The sequence below is a fragment of the Delphinapterus leucas genome, chromosome 1 (assembly GCF_059928025.1).
Source record: "Delphinapterus leucas isolate spDelLeu-1000000601 "Yukka" chromosome 1, BTC_Dleu_Yukka2, whole genome shotgun sequence".
NCBI lineage: Eukaryota > Metazoa > Chordata > Mammalia > Artiodactyla > Monodontidae > Delphinapterus > Delphinapterus leucas.
Genome location: NC_143129.1, coordinates 97,602,137 through 97,622,366, shown reverse-complemented (window position 1 = coordinate 97,622,366; position 20,230 = coordinate 97,602,137).

The window sequence follows — 20,230 nt, the reverse complement described above, 5'->3', positions numbered from 1 at the left end:
CCTTAGGTAGGTTTATTCCTAGGTATTTTATTCTTTTTGTTGCAGTGGTAAATGGCAATGTTTTCTTAATTTCACTTTCAGATTTTTCATCATTAGTATATAGGAATGCAAAAGATTTCTGTGAATTAATTTTGTATCCTGCTACATTACCAGATTCATTGATTAGCTACTGTAGTTTTCTGGTAGCCTGTTTAGGATTCTCTATGTAGAGTATCATGTTATCTGCAAACAGTGACAGCTTTACTCTTTCTTTTCTGATTTGGATTCTTTTTATTTCTTTTTCTTCTCTGATGGCTGTGGCTAAAACTTCCAAAACAATGTTGAATGATAGTGGTGGGAGTGGGCAACTTGTTCCTGACCTTAGTGGAAAGGGTTTCAGTTTTTCACCATTGAGGAAGATGTTGTCTGTGGGTTTGTCTTATATAGCCTTTATTATGTTGAGGGTTTTTATCATAAATCGGTGTTGAACTTTGTCAAAAGCTTTTTCTGTATCTATTGAGATGATCATATGGTTTTTATTCTTCAGTTTGTTAATATAATGTGTCACATTGATTGATTTGCGTATATTGAAGAATCCTTGGATTCCTGGGATAAACCCCATTTGGTCATGGTGTGTGATCCTTTTAATGGGCTGTTGGATTCTGTTTGCTAGTATTTTGTTGAGGATTTTTGCATCTATGTTCATCAGTGATACTAGCCTGTAGTTTTGTTTTTTGTGTGACATCTTCATCTGGTTTGGGTATCAGGGTGATGATGGCCTCATAGAATGAGTTTGGGAGTGTTCCTCCTTCTGCTATATTTTGGAAGAGTTTGAGAAGGATAGGTGTTAGCTCTTCTCTAAATGTTTGATACAATTTGCCTGTGAAGCCATGTGGTCCTGGGCTTGTGTTTGTTGGAAGATTTTAAACCACAGTTTCAATTTCAGTGCTTGAGATTGGCCTGTTTATATTTTCTATTTCTTCCTGGTTCAGTCTTGGCAGGTTGTGCATTTCTAAGAATTTGTCCATTTCTTCCAGGTTGTCCATTTTATTGGCATAGAGTTGCTTGTAGTAATCTCTCATGATCCTTTGTATTTCTGCAGTGTCAGTTGTTATTTCCCCTTACTTATTTCTAACTCTTTTGATTTGAGTCTTCTTCCTTTTTTTCCTGGTGAGTATGGCTAATGGTTTATCAATTTTGTTTATGTTCTCAAACAACCAGATTTTAGTTTTATTGTTCTTTGCTATTTTTTCCTTCATTTCTTTTTCATTTATTTCTGATCTGATCTTTATGATTTCTTTCCTTCTGCTAACTTTGGGGGTTTTTTGTTCTTCTTTCTCTAGTTGCTTTAGGTATAAGTTTAGGTTGTTTATTTGAGATGTTTCTGGTTTCTTAAGGTAGGATTGTATTGCTATAAACTTCCCTCTTAGAACTGCTTTGCTGCATCCCACAGGTTTTGTGTCATCGTGTTTTCATTGTCATTTATTCCTGGGTATTTTTTGATTTCCTCTTTGATTTCTTCAGTGATCTCTTGGTTATTAAGTTGTGTATTATTTAGCCTCCATGTGTTTGTATGTTTTACAGATTTTTTCCTGTTATTGATATCTAGTCTCATAGCATTGTGGTCGGAAAAGATACTTGATACAATTTCAATTTTCTTAAATTTACCAAGGCTTGATTTGTCACCCAAGATATGATCTATCCTAGAGAATGTTCCATGAGCACTTGAGAAGAAAGTGTATTCTGTGGTTTTTGGATGGAATATCCTATAAATATCAATTAAGTCCCTCTCGTTTAATGTATCATTTGAAGCTTGTGTTTCCTTATTTATTTTCATTTTGGATGACCTGTCCATTGTTGAAAGTGGGGTGTTAAAGTCCCCTACTATGATTGTGTTACTGTCGATATCCCCTTTTATGGCTGCTGGTATTTGTCTTATGTATTGAGGTGCCCCTATTTTGGGTGAATAAATATTTACAATTGTTATATCTTCTTCTTGGGTTGGTACCATGATCATTATGTAGTGTCCTTCTTTGTCTCTTGTAATAGTCTTTGTTTTAAAGTCTATTTTGTCTGATAGGAGAATTGCTACTCCAGCTTTCTTTTGATTTCCATTTGCATGGAATATCTTTTTGATCCCCTCACTTTCAGTCTGTATGTGTCCCTAGGTCTGAAGTGGGTCTTTTGTAGAGAGCATATATAGGGCTCTTGTTTTTGTATCCATTCAGCCAGTCTGTGTCCTTTGGTAGGAGCATTTAGTCCATTTACATTTAAGGTAATTATCGATATGTATTTTCCTATTACCATTTTCTTAATTGTTTTGGGTTTGTTATTGTAGTTCTTTACCTTCTTTTGTGTTTCCTTCCTAGAGAAGTTCCGTTAGCATTTGTTGTAGAGCTGGTTTGGTGGTGCTGAATTCTCTTAGCTTTTGATTGTCTGTAAAGTTTTTAATTTCTCTGTCAAATCTGAATGAGATCCTTGCTGGGTAAAGTAATCTTGGTTTTAGGCTTTGCCCTTTCATCTCTCTAAATATGTCCTGCCACTGCCTTCTGGCTTGCAGAGTTTCTGCTGAAAGATCAGCTGTTAACCGTATGCGGATTCCCTTGTATGTTTTTTGTTGTTTTTCCCTTGCTGCTTTTAATATTTTTTCTTTGTATTTGATTTTTGATACTTTGATTAATGTATGTCTTGGCAAGTTTTTCCTTGGATTTTTCCTGTATGGGACTCTCTGTGCTTCCTGTGCTTGATTAACTATTTTCTTTCCCATATTAAGGAAGTTTTCAACTATAATCTCTTCAAATATTTTCTCAGTCCCTTTCTTTTTCTCTTCTTCTTCTGGGACCCCTATAATTCGAATGTTGGTGCGTGTAATGTCGCAGAGGTCTCTGAGACTGTCCTCAATTCTTTTCATTCTTTTTTCTTTATTCTTCTCTGCAGTGGTTATTTCCACTATTTTGTCTTCCAGGTCCCTGATCCATTCTTCTGTCTCAGTTATTCTGCTATTGATTCCTTCTTGAGAATTTTTAACTTCATTTATTGTGTAGTTCATCATAGTTTGTTTGCTCTTTAGTTCTTCTAGGTCCTTATTAAACGTTTCTTGTATTTTCTCCATTCTATTTCCAAGATTTTGGATCATCTTTACTATCATTATTCTGAATTCTTTTTCAGGTAGACTGCCTATTTCCTCGTCATTTTTTAGGTCTGGCGGGTTTCTACTTTGCTCCTTCATCTGCTGTATGTTTTTCTGTCTTTTCATTTTGCTTAACTTACTGTGTTTGGGGTCTCCTTTTCGCTGGCTGCAGGTTCGTAGTTCCCATTGTTTTTGGTGTCTGCCCACAGTGGGTAAGGTTGTTTCAGTGGGTTGTGTAGGCTTCTTGGTGGAGGGGACTAGTTTCTGTGTTTTGGTAGATGAGGCTGGATCTTGTCTTTCTGGTGGGCAGGTCCACGTCTGGTGGTGTGTTTTTGGGTGTCTGTGACCTTATTATGATTTCAAGTAGCCTCTCTGCTAATTGGTAGGGTTGTGTTCCTGTCTTTCTAGTTGTTTGGCATAGGGTGTTCAGCATTGTAGCTTGCTGGTCCTTGAGTGGAGCTGGATCTTGGTGTTGAGATGGAGATCTCTGGGAGATTTTCGCCATTTGATATTATGTGGCACTGGGGTGTCTCTGGTGGACCAATGTCCTGAACTTGGCTCTCCTACATCAGAGGCATAGCCCTGACACCCAGCCGGAGCACCAAGACCCTGTCATCCACACGGCTCAAAATAAAAGGGAGAAAAAATAAATAAATAAATAAAATGAAATAAAATAGTTATTAAAATAAAAAATAATCATTAAAAAAAATTTACAAAGTAATTATAATAAAAAGAAAGAAGAGAGCAACAAAACCGAAAACGAAATCCACCAGTGGTAACAAGTGCTTAAAACTATACTAAAAACAACAACAACAAAAAGCGGACAGACAGAACCTTAGGACAGATGGTAAAAGCAAAACTATACAGACACAATCACACACAGAAGCATACACATACACACTCACGAAAAGAGAAAAAGGGCAAAATATATATATATATCCTTGATCCCCAAGTCTACCTCCTCAATTTGGGATGATTCATTGTCTATTCAGGTATTCCACAGATGCAGGGTACATCACGTTGATTGTGGAGATTTAATCCGCTGCTCCTGAGGCTGCTGGGAGAGATTTCCCTTTCTCTTCTTTGTTTGCACAGCTACTGGTGTTCGGCTTTGGATTTGACCCTGCCTTTGCATGTAGGTTGCCTGAGGGTATCTGTTCCCGCTAAGACAGGATGGGGTTAAAGGAGCAGCTGATTCGGGGGCTCTGGCTCACTCAGGCCAGGGGGGGAGGTAGGATACAGAATGTAGGGTGAGCCTATGGCCGGCGGCAGAGGCTGGCGTGATGTTTAGACAGCCTGAGGCGCGCTGTATGTTCTCCCGGGGAAGTTGTCCCTGGATCCCGGGACCCTGGTAGTGGCGGGCTGCACAGGCACCTAGGTGGGAAGGTGTGGATAGTGACCTGTGCTTGCCCACAGGCTTCTTGGTGGCTGCAGCAGCAGCCTTAGCGTCTCATGCCCGTCTCTGGGGTCCACGCTGTTAGCCACGGCTCGCGCCCATCTCTGGAGCTCCTTTAAGCGGCACTCTTAATCCCCTCTCGTCGCGCACCAGGAAACAAAAGAGGGAAGAAAAAGTCTCTTGCCTCTTCGGCAGCTCCAGACCTTTTACTGGACTCTCTCCTGGCTAGCTGTGGCGCACTAACCTCCTTCAGGCTGTGTTCACGCTGCCAACCCCCGTCCTCTCCCTGGGATCCGACCTCCGAAGCCGGAGCCTCAGCTCCCAGCCCCCACCTGTCCCAGAGGGTGAGCAGACAAGCCTCTCAGGCTGGTGAGTCCTGGTCGGCACCAATCCTCTGTGCGGGAATCTCTCCGCTTTGCCCTCTGCACCCCTGTTGCTGTGCTCTCCTCCGCGGCCCCGAAGCTTCCCCCCTACGCCACCCGCAGTCTCCGCCCATGAAGGGGCTTTCTAGTGTGTGGAAACCTTTCCTCCTTCACAGCTCCCTCCCACTGGTGCAGGTCCCTTCCCTATTCTTTTGTCTCTGTTATTTCTTTTTTCTTTTGCCCTACCCAGGTATGTGGGGGAGTTTCTTGCCTTTTTGGGAGGTCTGAGATCTTCTGCCAGCCTTCAGTAGGTGTTCTGTATGGGTTGTTCCACATGTAGATGTATTTCTGATGTATTTGTGGGGAGGAAGGTGATCTCTGTCTTACTCTTCCGCCATCTTGAAGCTCCTCTCTACCTGACTTTCTTATATAGTAACTATGTGATTGATTATGGCTAATGGGAATGTTACTTCCAGACTGAGCATTTAATAATTATTTTTTGATTCTTTCCAAAACATCTTTCTTTCCTTTGCTATGGCAACTAGCAGTGTTTAAGACTGTGCCTACTCCATCATCCTGAGAGAATTCTCTCTCCATCTTTGATGAGTAAAATGTGACCAAGAAATAAGTTTTTGTTATGTAAGTGATAAAGATTTTGAATTTTTTTGTTACTATAGCATGATTTAGCCGATCCTTATGATATAGAATTTGGTACCTAGATAGGTGAATACTACCGTAATAAAATCAATTTTAAACCATGTGGTTAGCAGGGCAAAAGCTATAATTAGAGGATTGGAGAGAGGAATTTCTAATGCAGTGGCAAAACATTTGGTAAATTTGTTGCCTGCAGTGGTGTTAAAAAGAAATAATATGCTTAAAGAGTTATATTCCAAAAGAAGAGGTTAGAAAATAGAATTCTAACAGCCTTTGGTCGTTACTATGTCTACATTTACAAAGTACTAAAGGAAGAGACAAACATGAAATAATTGGCTGTTGTAACAAAAATGAAAAGAAATAGTGGGTTCAGAGATTTGGCGACTTAAGTGAGTTAGAAGAGGCAACTGCTCTAATCTCCAATGCGTAAAATATAAAACTGAGAAGGTTTTGATCAACAAAGTCTGCTTAAAACCTATCCTTTTGCATAATTGAAATCACTAGTCACGTTCACATTCATATACCCACTACTAAAACCTCTCAATTTTTTGAGGTGATGCCCAGGAAATTCTTTCAGAGGAAAGAATTATGGCTTTCCTTTTAAAAACTGATAGACCCAATGTGCCATATTTTGTTTTTCAAGTTATAGAGAGGCATGTCTCCAAAAAAATTAAAATACTCTGTGAAATTGTTACCATGTGAAACTGACTAGAATCTAGTAGGAAGTTGCCTAAGCTTGTGGAAAGCACCATAAAAAATCCGTAAGTGGGGATTAGGACAGTTTGTGACTTAAAATCTAAACAATCTTTGGCTCAACTTCTGGATATGATACTCAGCATTCATTTAGGGGCTAGCATCTATCTCCCCAACTTCCTTGACCCTGGCTTGATGCAGGAACAGGATTGTATTTTTGTTTCCCTTGAAAGGTGAGGGAAGAGTAACAAATTTTGAGTGTGGGAAGGAGAGTGAGTGGATCTTTTGACAGCCAGAAAGGAGAACTATAATACTTATTTATACTGTTTACCAAATATTTCTTTTCCCTTTCCCTTTTGGAATTTCATTTTAGGGTCTGCTGGTGGTTGAATGAGAACATTTGAGTAGTTCTGGCCTATGGTTTATATTTAAGCATAAGTGATGCATGACATTCTCATGGCAGGAATTTATTTAAACTAAAGACCTCTGGAATAACATTTCCTCTGGAATGGCATCCAACAACATTTGATGGAGGCTTCTCTATCAATTTTGTTTTTGGATGGATGATTAGGAGACTGCCCATCCTCCACCCATTACTGACTTTCAGTGGACACAAAGTAAAAAGAAGAAATACACTTTGGTTGTTTTATACTATTGAGACTGGGGAGTATTTATAAGTGAACATGATCAAGCCTTTGGTGAGTGACACAGGGAAATATGTTAGTTTGATGAATTCTCCATTCCCAATGGAATCAACCTTTCAAAGGCCCAAGTAGAGCATGAAAATTAAGGCCTTATATAGTAAGAAATGATTGCAGTACTTACCATATTGTTGAAGAGAAAATGGATTAGGGTAATAGGTTTCCTTATGTTGTGTTCTCAGATATGGTCTAATGGCTTATTATGGGTGAGACGTCAAATGTTGGTTTAGTTGACTCCAGAACTTGTAGACTGGGAGAACCAGGATCCCTACATTATTTGTGACAGAATAGTTAGATTCTGAGCAATAACCTCCTTGTACAGTTACTGTGCCTGGCATCTGTACCCTAGGCTTCCCATATCATGATTGGAGAGGCTTTTTTTTTTTTAATCCAAAGTATTTAGTAAATTACAGAGTATAAACTTAGAGTTGTCATAGACGTAGGATAAGATTAACTATAGATCTAGAAGTACACTGATGAGATAAATAGTTTAATCTTTAATAAAAGTTTTTAACTCAGAAAGTAAACTTAAATGCCAAGAAAATTGTTCTAAAGTCACAGGCATATTACTATAAAAATTTCCTACTTCTCAGGTATAACTTTGAGGTTCTAATAGATAAAAAATCCTCTTAGAGACTAATAGGAAATTACAGGAGTTTGACCAAATTAAAATAGCATTCTTACTCATGGTAGTATGGCCTTTGTTGCAACCCATTTAAAAATAAAGTAAAATAAAAAGAGAAGAGAAGCCTGAGTTTGATTAGAAAGGTAGCCTATTTCACTTTCATCCTTTACTCTGCTTGAGGAATAAAATAGCAAGGAAGTTGAAATTGCAAAGCGAGAAGAAGGATAGGAGGATGCTGGATCATTTTGGAACATTTTGAAAGAACAAAAAGTCAGATTGCCTTTTCTGCCATTTTTGCTTGAGGAAACATCATTTCTTGTTAGGCCACTGTGCATAGTGCTGGACAAGTTTGGGCTAATGATGTTCATTCCCATCCGGGCCATCATTACTGCAGCAGTGCTGATAGAGGAAATGGACAACAAGTTCTCTTAAGCTGAAGATATTTTAACCTCAAAAATACTTTGTATAAACTCCTACCTGGTTTTAAATAGCAGCAGTATGAATCATGAGTTTATTTGATATGAATTCAAGAAATTACAAAAACACTATTTTAAATAAATTTTTAGGGCCCTAGAGTAAAACTCTTAGCTAACCTGATGGTGTTCCACCTTTACGTGAACAGATCACATTTTGCCAAATAAATGAAGAAATGTGAAAGGGTCAAGAGATTTTTCTGTATAGAATGTTTGGTGAAGGGCTCTAATGATAGCGGTTACTGAAGAGAAATTTCCTGCAAGGAAGGAGATTACTTGTCTTCAGTACCAACATTTCTGTTAGGTTTTATAAGTAAGTAAGTAAATAAACACACAAAATCATCCTTTCAGGCTGTAAAAAGGATAAAATTCAAAGCAGAAATGATAAAGGTACAGTACCTGTGGGTATTTAGAATTGGTAATCATTCAGGTGGGGAAAAAAGAGCTTTGGTACCTGAAAATAATTTAAAACTCTGAAGACCAAATACTGCACATGTGAAACTTGCTTAAATTTTAACAACAACAGAAACAAAGTAAAAACTTTGGCCTGAGAAACAGTCAGCAGGACTGTCTCAGGAGTCAAGGTTCCTCTTTAGTGAAACAGAAGTGGTTGGGTTAGCCTTGAAATGATTTGGCTTTTAACACAAAGATGAAATATAACCTTTGATTTCTAAATCTCCTAGCTACCTGGATAGAAAATTAATGTATTGTGCTATTTGAGCAATTTTTTTCTGAAATGTATTTCACTGAATATAATGACATTGTTAGGATGTATTTTGATTATTTGATTAAAAATAGGCATGCATAATCCTTATGGATTATTGTTATGCAGCTGAACACATCAGTGACACATAAAATGCCAATTAATATATTTTGGATAACCTTATTTTTTATACTTAATTTCCCCAGGAAATAATTCTTTACAAATATGTGAAAAACTTAATTTCCAGAATAAAATATGCCTTGCTTTGTGGGCAAAGACTATATTTATCTTGGTTTTTATTCGTCTGATCAAGGTCATGTGCATTCAGGACAGTAGCCTGTCAAATATAGATGTTAGGCTCTCTCTGATTGAAGCTAGACTTGCTAGAATGTTTATCCAGTAAATACTTTTAGCTTCATGAAATCATTCTTTTAAATTTTATTTGGAGGCCCTGTGCTAATTTTCAATTTAAAGTATACTAATATATTTTGGCTAGTTCAGAAACAGAATTAAGATGTGTCGATTAATTCATCCATTCAAAAATTGCTTATTGAGAATTAAGCATTATGGTAGATTCTAGGAAAATTATTCTTAATACAATAGACATGGAACCTGGATTCTAGGAGCATCATTCTCAAATAAAAAGACACATATTACAGTCCAGTTGTGGAAACAGGCAAATAATAATGATCATGCAAATATATACTTACTTGTGATAAGGTGCTAAGAGCCATGTTACAGAAAACTTGCATGTTAAAGATTTATTGAGACATTTCATTTATGCTGGAAATCTGAGTATGGACTTTTTTGACGACAAAATGTGGAGTATACCAGAAAAAGAGAGCAGCGTATATCAAGCGCTCATGTAGAAAGAACATTGAAGGATATAATTGAAGCATAGTTAGTGAAGGAAGAATGGTACAAGCTGAATTTGGAATTAGTCAGGTGCTTAGTTATACAGAACCTTGACCAAAAAACAAAACAAGAATATATACATAAAAACACACACAAATGTCAGGATAGTATGAAGCTGAGGATATTTGTGTGATGTGTGTATTTGTTTAAATTATAGGTAGAGCCTAGATTTCTGCTAACGTTGACATTAGTCAAAAAAATCTGGGTTTTTTGAAATGAAATAAATCATGACAATGTTATAGAAAAGTATGTTTGCTTTGTTAGTAAAATGGAGAGAGAAAGAAGTGGAATTTGTATGCAGCTACTTCAGAGAAGTTCAGAATGTTTTCTATTTTCTTCATGCTGGGAATGAGAGGAAAAATACACGAGAAAATATTTTCTTACGAAGGGTTAGCTTCCTTTCTACCCCAACTCAATTCATGAAATAGGGAGAGCTGAAGGACTCACTTCTCTTCACAACAGGCTATGACCATGTAAATATCTTCAACTGGTAGGGAAAACAAAGATTTAATTCTAGGTTTCTACTTAGATGCATATATACCTCTAAGTTAAGTAGAACTCTGCGTGTGTGTGTGTGTGTGTGTGTGTGTGTATTTGGGGAAAAAGAGACCTCTGCCTCTATAAGCGTACCTCATTTTATTGCCCTTCACTTTATTGTGCTTTGCAGATATTGCACTTTTAAATTGAAATTTTGTGGCAACTTTACATTGAGCAAGTCTATTTGTATCATTTTTTCCAACATCATTTATTCACCTCATCTCTCTGTGTCACATTTTGGTAATTCTTGCACTATTTCAAACTTTATTATATTTGTTATGGTGATCTGTGATCAATGATCTTTGATGTTACGATTGTAATTGGATGGCTCTCATAAAAGACTGCAAACTTAATACATGTTTTGTGTGTTTTGACTGCTCCACTGACTGGCTGTTCTCCGATCTCTCTCCCTCTCTTTGCCTTTCATATTCCCTGACACAAAACAGTATTGAAATTAGGCCAATTAATAAGCCTACAATGGCCTCTAAGTGTTCAAGTGAAAGGAAGAGTAGCGTGTCCCCCACTTTAAATCAGAAGCTAGAAATGATTAAGCTTAGTGAGGAAGGCGTGTCAAAACCTGAGACAGACAGACTGAAAGCTAGGCCTCTTTTGCCAAAGAGGTAGCCAAATTGGGAATGCAGAGGAAAGGTTCATAAAGTTAAAAGTGCTACTCCAGTGAACGCAAATGATAAGAAAGCGAAACAGCCTTCTTGCTGATATGGAGGAAGTTTTAGTTATTTGGATAGAAGATCAGACCATCCACAGCATTTGCTTAAGCTATAGCCTGATCCATAGCAAGGCCCTAACTCTCTTCAATTTGATGAAGCCTGAGAGAGGTGAGGAAACTGTAGGAGAAAAGTTTGAAGCTAGCAGAGATTGGTTCATGAAGTTTAAGGAAAGACTCCATCTCCAAAACACAAAAGTGCAAGGTGAAGCAACAAGTGCTGATGTAGAAGCTGCAGCAAATTATCCAGAAGATCTAGCTGAGATAATTAATTCAGGTGGCTACACTAAACAACAGATTTTCAATGTAGATGAAACAACCTTCTATTAGAAGAAGATGCCATCTAGGACTTCCACAGCTAGAGAGGAGAAGTCAACGTCTGCCTTCAAAGCTTCAAAGGACAGGCTGACTTTCTTGTTAGGGGCTAATGCAGCTGGTGATTTTAAGTTGAAGCTAGTGCTCATTTACCATTTTGAACATCTGAAGCATTACACTAAATTGACTCTGCACATGCTTTGTAATTAGAACAGCAAAGCCTGAATGGCAACACCTGTGTGTACAGCATGGTTTACTGACTATTTTTAGCCCATTGTTGAGACCTACTGCTCAGAAATAGAGATTCTTTTCAAAATATTACTGCTTATTGACAGTGCACTTGGTCACTCAAGAGCTCTGATGGAGATGTACAATGAGATTAATGTTGTTTTTATGCCTGCTAACACAACATCCATCCTGCAGCCCAGGGATCAAACAGTAATTTGGACTTTTAAGTCTTACTATTAAAGAAGTACATTTCATAAGGCTATAGCTGCCACAGATAGTGATTCCTCTGATGGATCTGGGCAAAGTAGATTGAAAACCTTCTGGAAAGGATTCGCCATTCTAGATGACATTAAGGACATTTATGACTCATGAGAAGAGGTCAGAATATCAACATAAACAGGAGTTTGGAAGACGTTGATTCCAACCCTAATGGATGACTTTGAGGGGTTCAAGATTTCAGTGGAGTAAGTAGCTGCAGATGTGGTAGAAATAGCAAGAAAACCAGAATTAGAAGTGGAGCCTGAAGATGTGACTGAATTGCCACAATCTCATGATAAAACTTGAATGGATGAGGAGTTGCTTCTTATGGATGAGCAAAGAAAGTGGTTTCTTGAGATCAAATCTAACTCCTGGTAAAGGTGCTGTGAAGATTGTTGAAATGACAACAAAGGATTTAGAATAATTGATAAAGTGTGGACAGGCTTTGAAGGGGTTGACTCCAATTTTGAAAGATGTCCTACTATGGGTAAAATGCTATCAAACAGCACTGTATGCTACAGAGAAATTGTTCATGAAGAGAAGAGTCAATCGATGCAGCAAACTTCATTACTGTCTTATTTTAAGAAATTGCCACGGCCACCCCAACCTTTAGTTACCACCACCCTGATTAGTCAGAGCTATCAACATCAAGGCAAGACTCTCCACCAACAAAAAGATTATGATTAGCTGAAGGCTCAGATGATGGTTATCATTTTATAGCAATAAAGTATTTTCAATTTTTTAACACATAATGCTACTGCATACTTAATAGAGTCTTGCATAGTGTAAACAAAACTTTAATATGCATTAGGAGACCAAAATATTTGTGAGTCTCTTTGGTGCAATATTCACTTTATTGGGGTGGTCTGGAACTGAACTCACCATATCTCCCTCTGAGGTATGCCTGTATTTCCTTTTTTATTTGTTTCTTATTTATTTAAGTAAAGATTTATTTTAATACAGTAAATATAACATACACATGTTTAATAACCCTATAAAATGTTTGACATTAAAAAAAAGCTAAATACTAAAACATGTACAAGTAGATAAAATGGAAAAAAAATACATGGGGTAACTTAAAGGAAATACACCAAAATGTTAATTATGGGTGAAATTATCAGTGATTAAATTATTTTCCTTTATATTATTTCCCTAGTTTTAGAATTTTCTTTTTTTTTTTGAAACGTTTTATATTATATTTGGGTATAGCCAATTAACAATGTTGTGATAGTTTTCTTCCAGTTTTATTGAGATATAGTTGATATGCAGGACTGTATAAGTTTAAGGTATACTGCATAATGACTTGACTTACATACATCATGAAATGATTAATCACAATAAGTTTAGTGAACCTCTGTCATCTCATATAATACAAAATTAAAGAAATTAATAGAATATTTTTCCTGTGATGAGAACTCTTAGGATTTACTTTCTTAACAACTTTTCATATATGACAACTGTTAATTATATTTATGATATTGTATACTACATCCTAGTACTTATTTATCTTATAACTGGAAGCTTGTACCTTTTGACCATCTTCATCCTGTATTTCTTATATGCTGATTCCTTGTTTTCTGACTTCACATAGAAGCACAGGCAGAAGAAAACTGAAAGTAGAGATTCCCTCTATATGAGAGTTAATTTTGTCATCCTGACATTAAAAAATAGAAATACCTAACAAATACAAATTCAAAGTATCTTATATTACAATGTCTACTTTATTTCTTTCTTCTACTAAAACATGAAGCAATTTCCTATGCTAGGGTGGAATTCAATAATAGCCTTACGTCAGATTTTCTTGTTCATAATCTGCTCAGCTTGAGTTTACAATAACCACAAATCTGACATGAGGCTTAAAACAAGTGCCTCTCACTAGACTTTTCTTATACCCTGAGACCCAGTGGAGACATCTGAATCTCATTTCTCTGAAATGGGACTTTAAACATATATTTTTAGTTAAGTCCCTGTTAACTTGAAGTCACCATTTCCCCACTCAATATGTATTGCTTATTTTCTGTATATTATTTGAATCTCCACACTAGATTATAAACTAATTTGTGACTGTTTGCTTTATTCTTTTCATATACTAGATGCCCAGTAAATAATTTCTAAATATTCCCAAATGTAACTCAATTGTAGAATTATTTCCTGTATAAGACCATTCATATTCCTGGTTAGGTTTCATTAATGGGATATTCTTTATGTATGTTCAAGGGAATATGGTGCGCTCCATAGACCTCTCAGCATTATAGTAGATCTACATAAAAGAATGTATCAATGCAAATAGTGCCCTACGGTTTACCCAGTGTCCCTTCTCCCCTGAATTAAAAAAAAACTTGAAAAAGTAGAGGAGTGAGGTTAAGTGTATCAATAAGGAGGTTCCATGAATAGTTGACTTGACAAAGTTTTAAAGACTAAATATTAGGTATACCAAAAAGGCAGAGAATTCTGTGGTGCGTGGGTTCATCAAGTTCTTTACATGACATAATGAATGTTACATTTCTATGACCAAAATATTTCTGAGACTACATCTTGTACTGAAGAAAAGGCCAACTGACACTTCATTAGTTGCTCTATAATCCAGTTGCTCTATAAGTGAATTATGATTATAAGATTTATAAAGTTGGACAAAGAATTGTATTTCCAGTGAATTCTTAAAGAGCTTTCCAAACTGTTATTTGAGCTGGGTGTTGAAAAAGAAAAGTATCTATTAAGATACCAGCAAAGGAAATGGCATGTCTAGAATAATAGCCAGTCTTTTCTGAGCACTTGCTATGTGCCATACATTATCCTAAGAGCTTCATTTACACAGTCATTTATTTCTCGAAACCCTATGAGGTAGGTATTTTATTATCTGCCTACTTTCTGGAGAGCAGAAAGTTGAATTAACTTGTCTCAACTAGTAAGTGGTCAAGTACAGAATTCAAAAGTGCATCTGTCATTGAGCCATGGTAAGCAGCTCAGCGTGGCTAAGTCACAGAGAAATACAATTGTAATATTTTAAAAATATTTAGACTACATATTTATACCTTACATATTTATACACAAACATACACACACACACCAGTGGGCCACTTGGATGTCATAATGTATATAAATCCAGCTTTATGACTTATTACATGTGTGACTTTGGAGAAGGTCTTTTATTCTCACTCTGTTTCAGCTTCTTCATCTCTAAAATGGATATGATGTTTATACTTACCCTGCAGGGGTTTGGTAAGGATTAATGAATTAATATGTGAAAAGTTCTTGGAGCAGTGCCTGGAATATTCCAAGTGCTCAACAAATGTTAGTTATGAAGACGATGATTGTTATGATGATGAAGATACATGGACACACTAAAACACAGATTAAGCATTCTTTTGTTGGTCTGAACCCTATAGCCAAATAAGTTTCTGTAGTACATTTTACTCTACAATCAGAACTTCTGGTCTCAATTGCATTCTCCTTATATTCGCCAGTCCTCATATTCCATTTCAAAGATCTCTCTGGATCTACCACTGTTTTTGTAGCAAACGCTATGTGTCTTATCTCCACTTAAAATTCAAGCTCATAGAAATTGGGATCTATATTCTGCTTATAAATGTGAATCATATTACACATCTAATAGGTGCTTAATAATGAACAATCAAGAAATAGGGAATAACCCCAATATTTGTCTGTGACTGCTTAGTCATTCTTGGTCATCTCAGGTGATGAAATAAGATGCAAACAAATGAGTTTTATATAGTTTAAATACCATGACTTTACAAAAGCACGCATAGTATAACCTGCCAGAATTTCATATATCTTGAAAAATCAGGTCAACTGGTACTTATTTTAAAATACCACAAGATATAAGCTCTCAGTGAACAGAATTTCAGAAATGTTCATTTTGATTGGGCACAGGGAAGAAAGGGCATAATTTAGAAACAAAACCTGCAGTTGAGGTTAAATATGACTATTCCATAAGTAAATGCCTATTTTGTACTATTTTATCTGTTCTGGATGTGGAAGTTGTGAGTTTTAAGTCAGGTCAAAAAAAAAAAAAAAAACCAAACAAGCAAAAAAAAAAAAAAAAAAAAAAGAGAAAGAAAGCTATTTGTTAAAAAGAAAAAAATCTAGGCCACATTTGGCTTTAAAAGCTTCTATACTCATTTTTTGACTGTTGGCCTAAATTTAAAAGTCAAATTTCAAATGAAATAGTTTCTTTTGTATCAGTTTTTGGACTACAGATGAGGACAGAAAATAATAAATATTTTGGCATTTATGTCTTCAAGTGTCTATTTTATCTCTGTTGTTTATTGCTCACACTCAAATCTTAAAATCATGTGTCTAACAGTACTTCAACATTTTTGGTCTAGAATTTGTGATTCATTTATTTAATAACCATTTATTGATTCTATATTAAAGCCTTACTCTACATGAGGCTTGAGAGTGGGGCTAAAATCTATTTCATCTTAATTAAATCTTCAGTACCTTAGCTTAGTAGAGAGGGATCCTCAACATATATATACTGAATGAATCTATTAATAAAAGATGCTGTGTAATATCTTCATTGTCATTAGGAAAGAACTGAAGACCTTACACGTTCAGTACTTTGCCAAAGGTAACTTAAAGGAAATTAACTGATTAATGTGATTAAAAAGTGAAGAGTTTATCAGGATTTATGCATAGGTGAACCTAAAGGCTCAAATTTGGTCGTCAGGCTCAGTCTCTGGATTGATTAGACAGCGTCTTGCTACAAGGTAGGAAGATGGCTGTCACACACACACACACACACACACACACACATAAGCACATACACAGACACACACCTTTCTTTTGAAGCATACATAATCAAAGAGCATTCATGCCTAATTTATATATTGTATGATACCTAAGAATTGAGGTACTTGGCTTCATATTCAAGCACCTAATTTTTCTAGCTGTCAGACTTTGAGCTAGTTTTAAAAAATTGATCTGAGGCTTTGTTTAAGCATCTGCAAGAATGGGAATAATAATGATATCTACCTCATAGAATTGCCTGAAGGACAAAATGAAATAATCTAACTTGAAAGGCAGGTATCATGCCTGGCAAATAGTAGTTATTCAGTAAATGATAATTGTTATTAATAGCATTATTGTTATGATACTTCCACACATAGTAAAAAATGCCCTCACCAATGCCCAAGGTAGACAACCTTATAGCTCATCATCTGCTAAATCCCAAATTGATGTCGTGGGGTAAATGTTCTCTGAATCTAGAATGCTCAATCAATATGCCTTCCTCAAATCAGGTATGGATGTTGTTTATCATGGTCCAGAAACCTTTGGCTAAATAATAAACTTAACTACTCATAATACCTCCAATATATGATCATGGGGAAACAGCAACAGAACAGACAGGTGGGGTAAATAGAGTATCAAATACCATTTGAAGGTGAATAGAAGACATACAGCATGCAAAATTCAGTGTTCAACAGCGTATGTCATGTTTATCTGGAATGGGATATCCGCTATTCCCTGTCTTGACCATGGCATGCATTCTTGGTTCTATATATGTTTATCTCTATTTCTGTTCTCTGAAAGGATTTATTTTGCTCAATTTATCTATGGCCATATCTAAGAGATGGGAAGTGGGGCCTATAACCCTTTAGCAGAACTCTTCTTATTCTTGTGTGTTTAAGAACTGGGGATTTCGTTAGGGGCAAGCTATACTAGGCCCATGTTTCCAGGTTAAAGTATCTCTGGAACTCTAACTCCCTTAAAACTCTGTATAATGGCACTCATTTTAATTACTGGAAACTCCAGGAACTACAGACACAAATCTCAAATCTTGACAATAGTCTTTGTTCTAAAATCTGCTTTGCCCAATAGTGATATAGATACTTTATCCTTTTTTTTTAAATAAATGTTTTCATGTTATACCTTTTTTCATCTTTTAATTTTTAGCCTAACTGCAAGCTTATATTTAATATGGATTTATTGTAGGCAGCATATAGTTGGATCTTCATTTTTAAATAAAAATTTTCAATCTCTGCTTTTGAATTGAAGTGTTTATACAATTTAATCTGATTGATTTGGTTGGGTTTAATTCTATATCTCACTAAATATTATTTTCCTATCCACTTTTTAGTGCTTTTCTGCTTTTTTCCTACCTTCATTTGTACTAATTATTTTTATGATTCTGTTTATCTCAGATATTGCTTATTAGCTACAACTTCTTTTGTACTTTGTTTTTGGTGGTTGCATCAGGGTCTGTAATGTACGTCATGGACTTACCACAATTTACTTTCAGGTAGTACTTATACCACTTCAATTATAGTGTAAGGACTTTACAACACTGTATTTCCATTTTCCCCTCCCATCTTTTGTGCTATTTTTATTATATATTTTATTTCTACATATGTCATATACCTCCAAAAGATACTCTACTTTATCCAGTTAATTACATTTTGAAAGAGATTTAAAAAATGACAAAAATATATTTATCACATATTTATTATTTCCAGTATTATTCACTGAATTTAAAGCCAAATTTCTGTTATTATTTTTCTTCTGCAAAAATCCTTTCTTTAAAATTTGTCTTGTAGTGCATATTTGCTGGTAAGTTCTATTAGTGTTTGACTATCTGAAAAACAGTATTTCTTATTTCTGAAAATATTGATTTATAAATGCATAAAATAACTGTTTAAGTATATAGTCTGATAGGTATTGACATATGTTTACAATCTAGATAATGGACTTTTCCATCAACCCCAGATTTTCTCGAATTCCTTCCTACTGCTATTTACCACCCATTCTGATCACCAGCAACCATTAATCCACTTTCAGTTGCTATGGATTAGATTACATTTTCTACAGTTTTATATAAATGGGTTCTTACAGTATGTACTCTATCTGGAATCTTCAGCTCAGCATAATTACTTTGAAATTCATCCATTTTATTGCATACAGCAAATTGCTGAGCATTTCATTCCATCAAGGAGTGGAAGGACTAAATGGTAGAGTTGGTGTGTATTTAACCGTTAAGAAACTGTCAAATTATTTACCACTGCAATAGAAGGATGTGAGACTTCAAGTTGCTCCACATTCTTGGTAACACTTGGTATGTTCAGTCTTTTTAGTCTTAGAACTAATAGGTTTGTAGGGATATCTCATTGCAGTTTTACAGCTAATAACATGTAATATCTTTTAGTGTTCTTATTTGCCATCCATATGTTGATTTGATTAAATGTTTATTTAAGTTTTTTTGCCCACTTGTAATTGGCTTGTATGCTTCCTTTTTATTGAATTTTGAGTTCTGTATGTATTTTGAATATATGACCTTTATTAGATATGTGATTTGAATGTATTTTCTCCCAGTTTGTGCCTTGTTTTCTCATTCTCAACATTATCATTTAAAGAGTAGAAGTTCTTAATTCAGATAAACTTCAGTGTATTGATTTTGTCTCATAAATTATGCTTTTGGTGTTGTATCTAAGAAATCTTTGCCTAACCAAAGTTCACAAACTCTTTTTTCTATGTTTTCTTCTAGAAGTTTTATAGTTTTGGGTTTTACATTTAAGTGTATGAGCCATTTGATTTAATTTTTATAAATGTGAAGTGTAGATACATGTTCATTTCTTTTTTTCATGTGAATTTCCAAAAATTCAGGCACTATTTATTGAAAAGACATTTATTTTTTTACTGATCTTCCTTTGTGTCTTTGTTAAAAATTAAATAAGTACATATGTGTAGATATATTTCTGTACTTCCTATTATTCTATTTATCTATTTGATATCTAATCCACATTTTCATAATTTCTATAACTATAATGCAGGTAGTGTAAGTTCTCCAACTTTATTCTTCTTTCTAAAAAAAATTTGCTATTCTAGGTCCTTTCAGTTTCTGTATAAATTTTAGAAGTAACTTGTTAATCTCTACAAAGAAGCCTACTGAGACTTTGAATTGCATTGGGTTTGGGGATAATTGATCCTTTAACAATATTGAGTTTTCTTATCCATAAACATGGTATATTTATTTATGTAGATCTGTAAAAAATATTTTCCATATATTTTGCAGCTTTCAGTATATAGAGCTGCACATTTTTGTTAGATTTTCCCTTAAATATCCCATATATTTGATGCTAATGTTGAGTATTTCTTTAACATTTTCAATTGATTATTGATAGGATATAGGTAGGTTATGAAAATATCATATAATTTATATAATGATCTTATGTTCTACTGCTGTGCTAGTCTGACTTATTAATTCTAATAGCTTTTTGTAGATACCAAAAGATTTTTGACATAGATGATACTGTCATGATCTTGTCATCTGTGAGTAAAGGTAGCTTACTTTTTATGGATTTGTGTACTTTTGTCTTTTCTAATATGTGTGTTTAATGCTATGTATTTTGCTTTAAACACTGCTTTAGCTGCACCCCTCAAATTTGGTAAGTTGTTTTTTATTTTCATTCGATTAAAATTACTTTTTTTTATTCTAAGTTTTTCTTTGACCCATGGTTATTTAGAAGTATATTATTTCATTTGCAAGTACGTGGGAGATATTTCAGAAATCTTTCAATTAT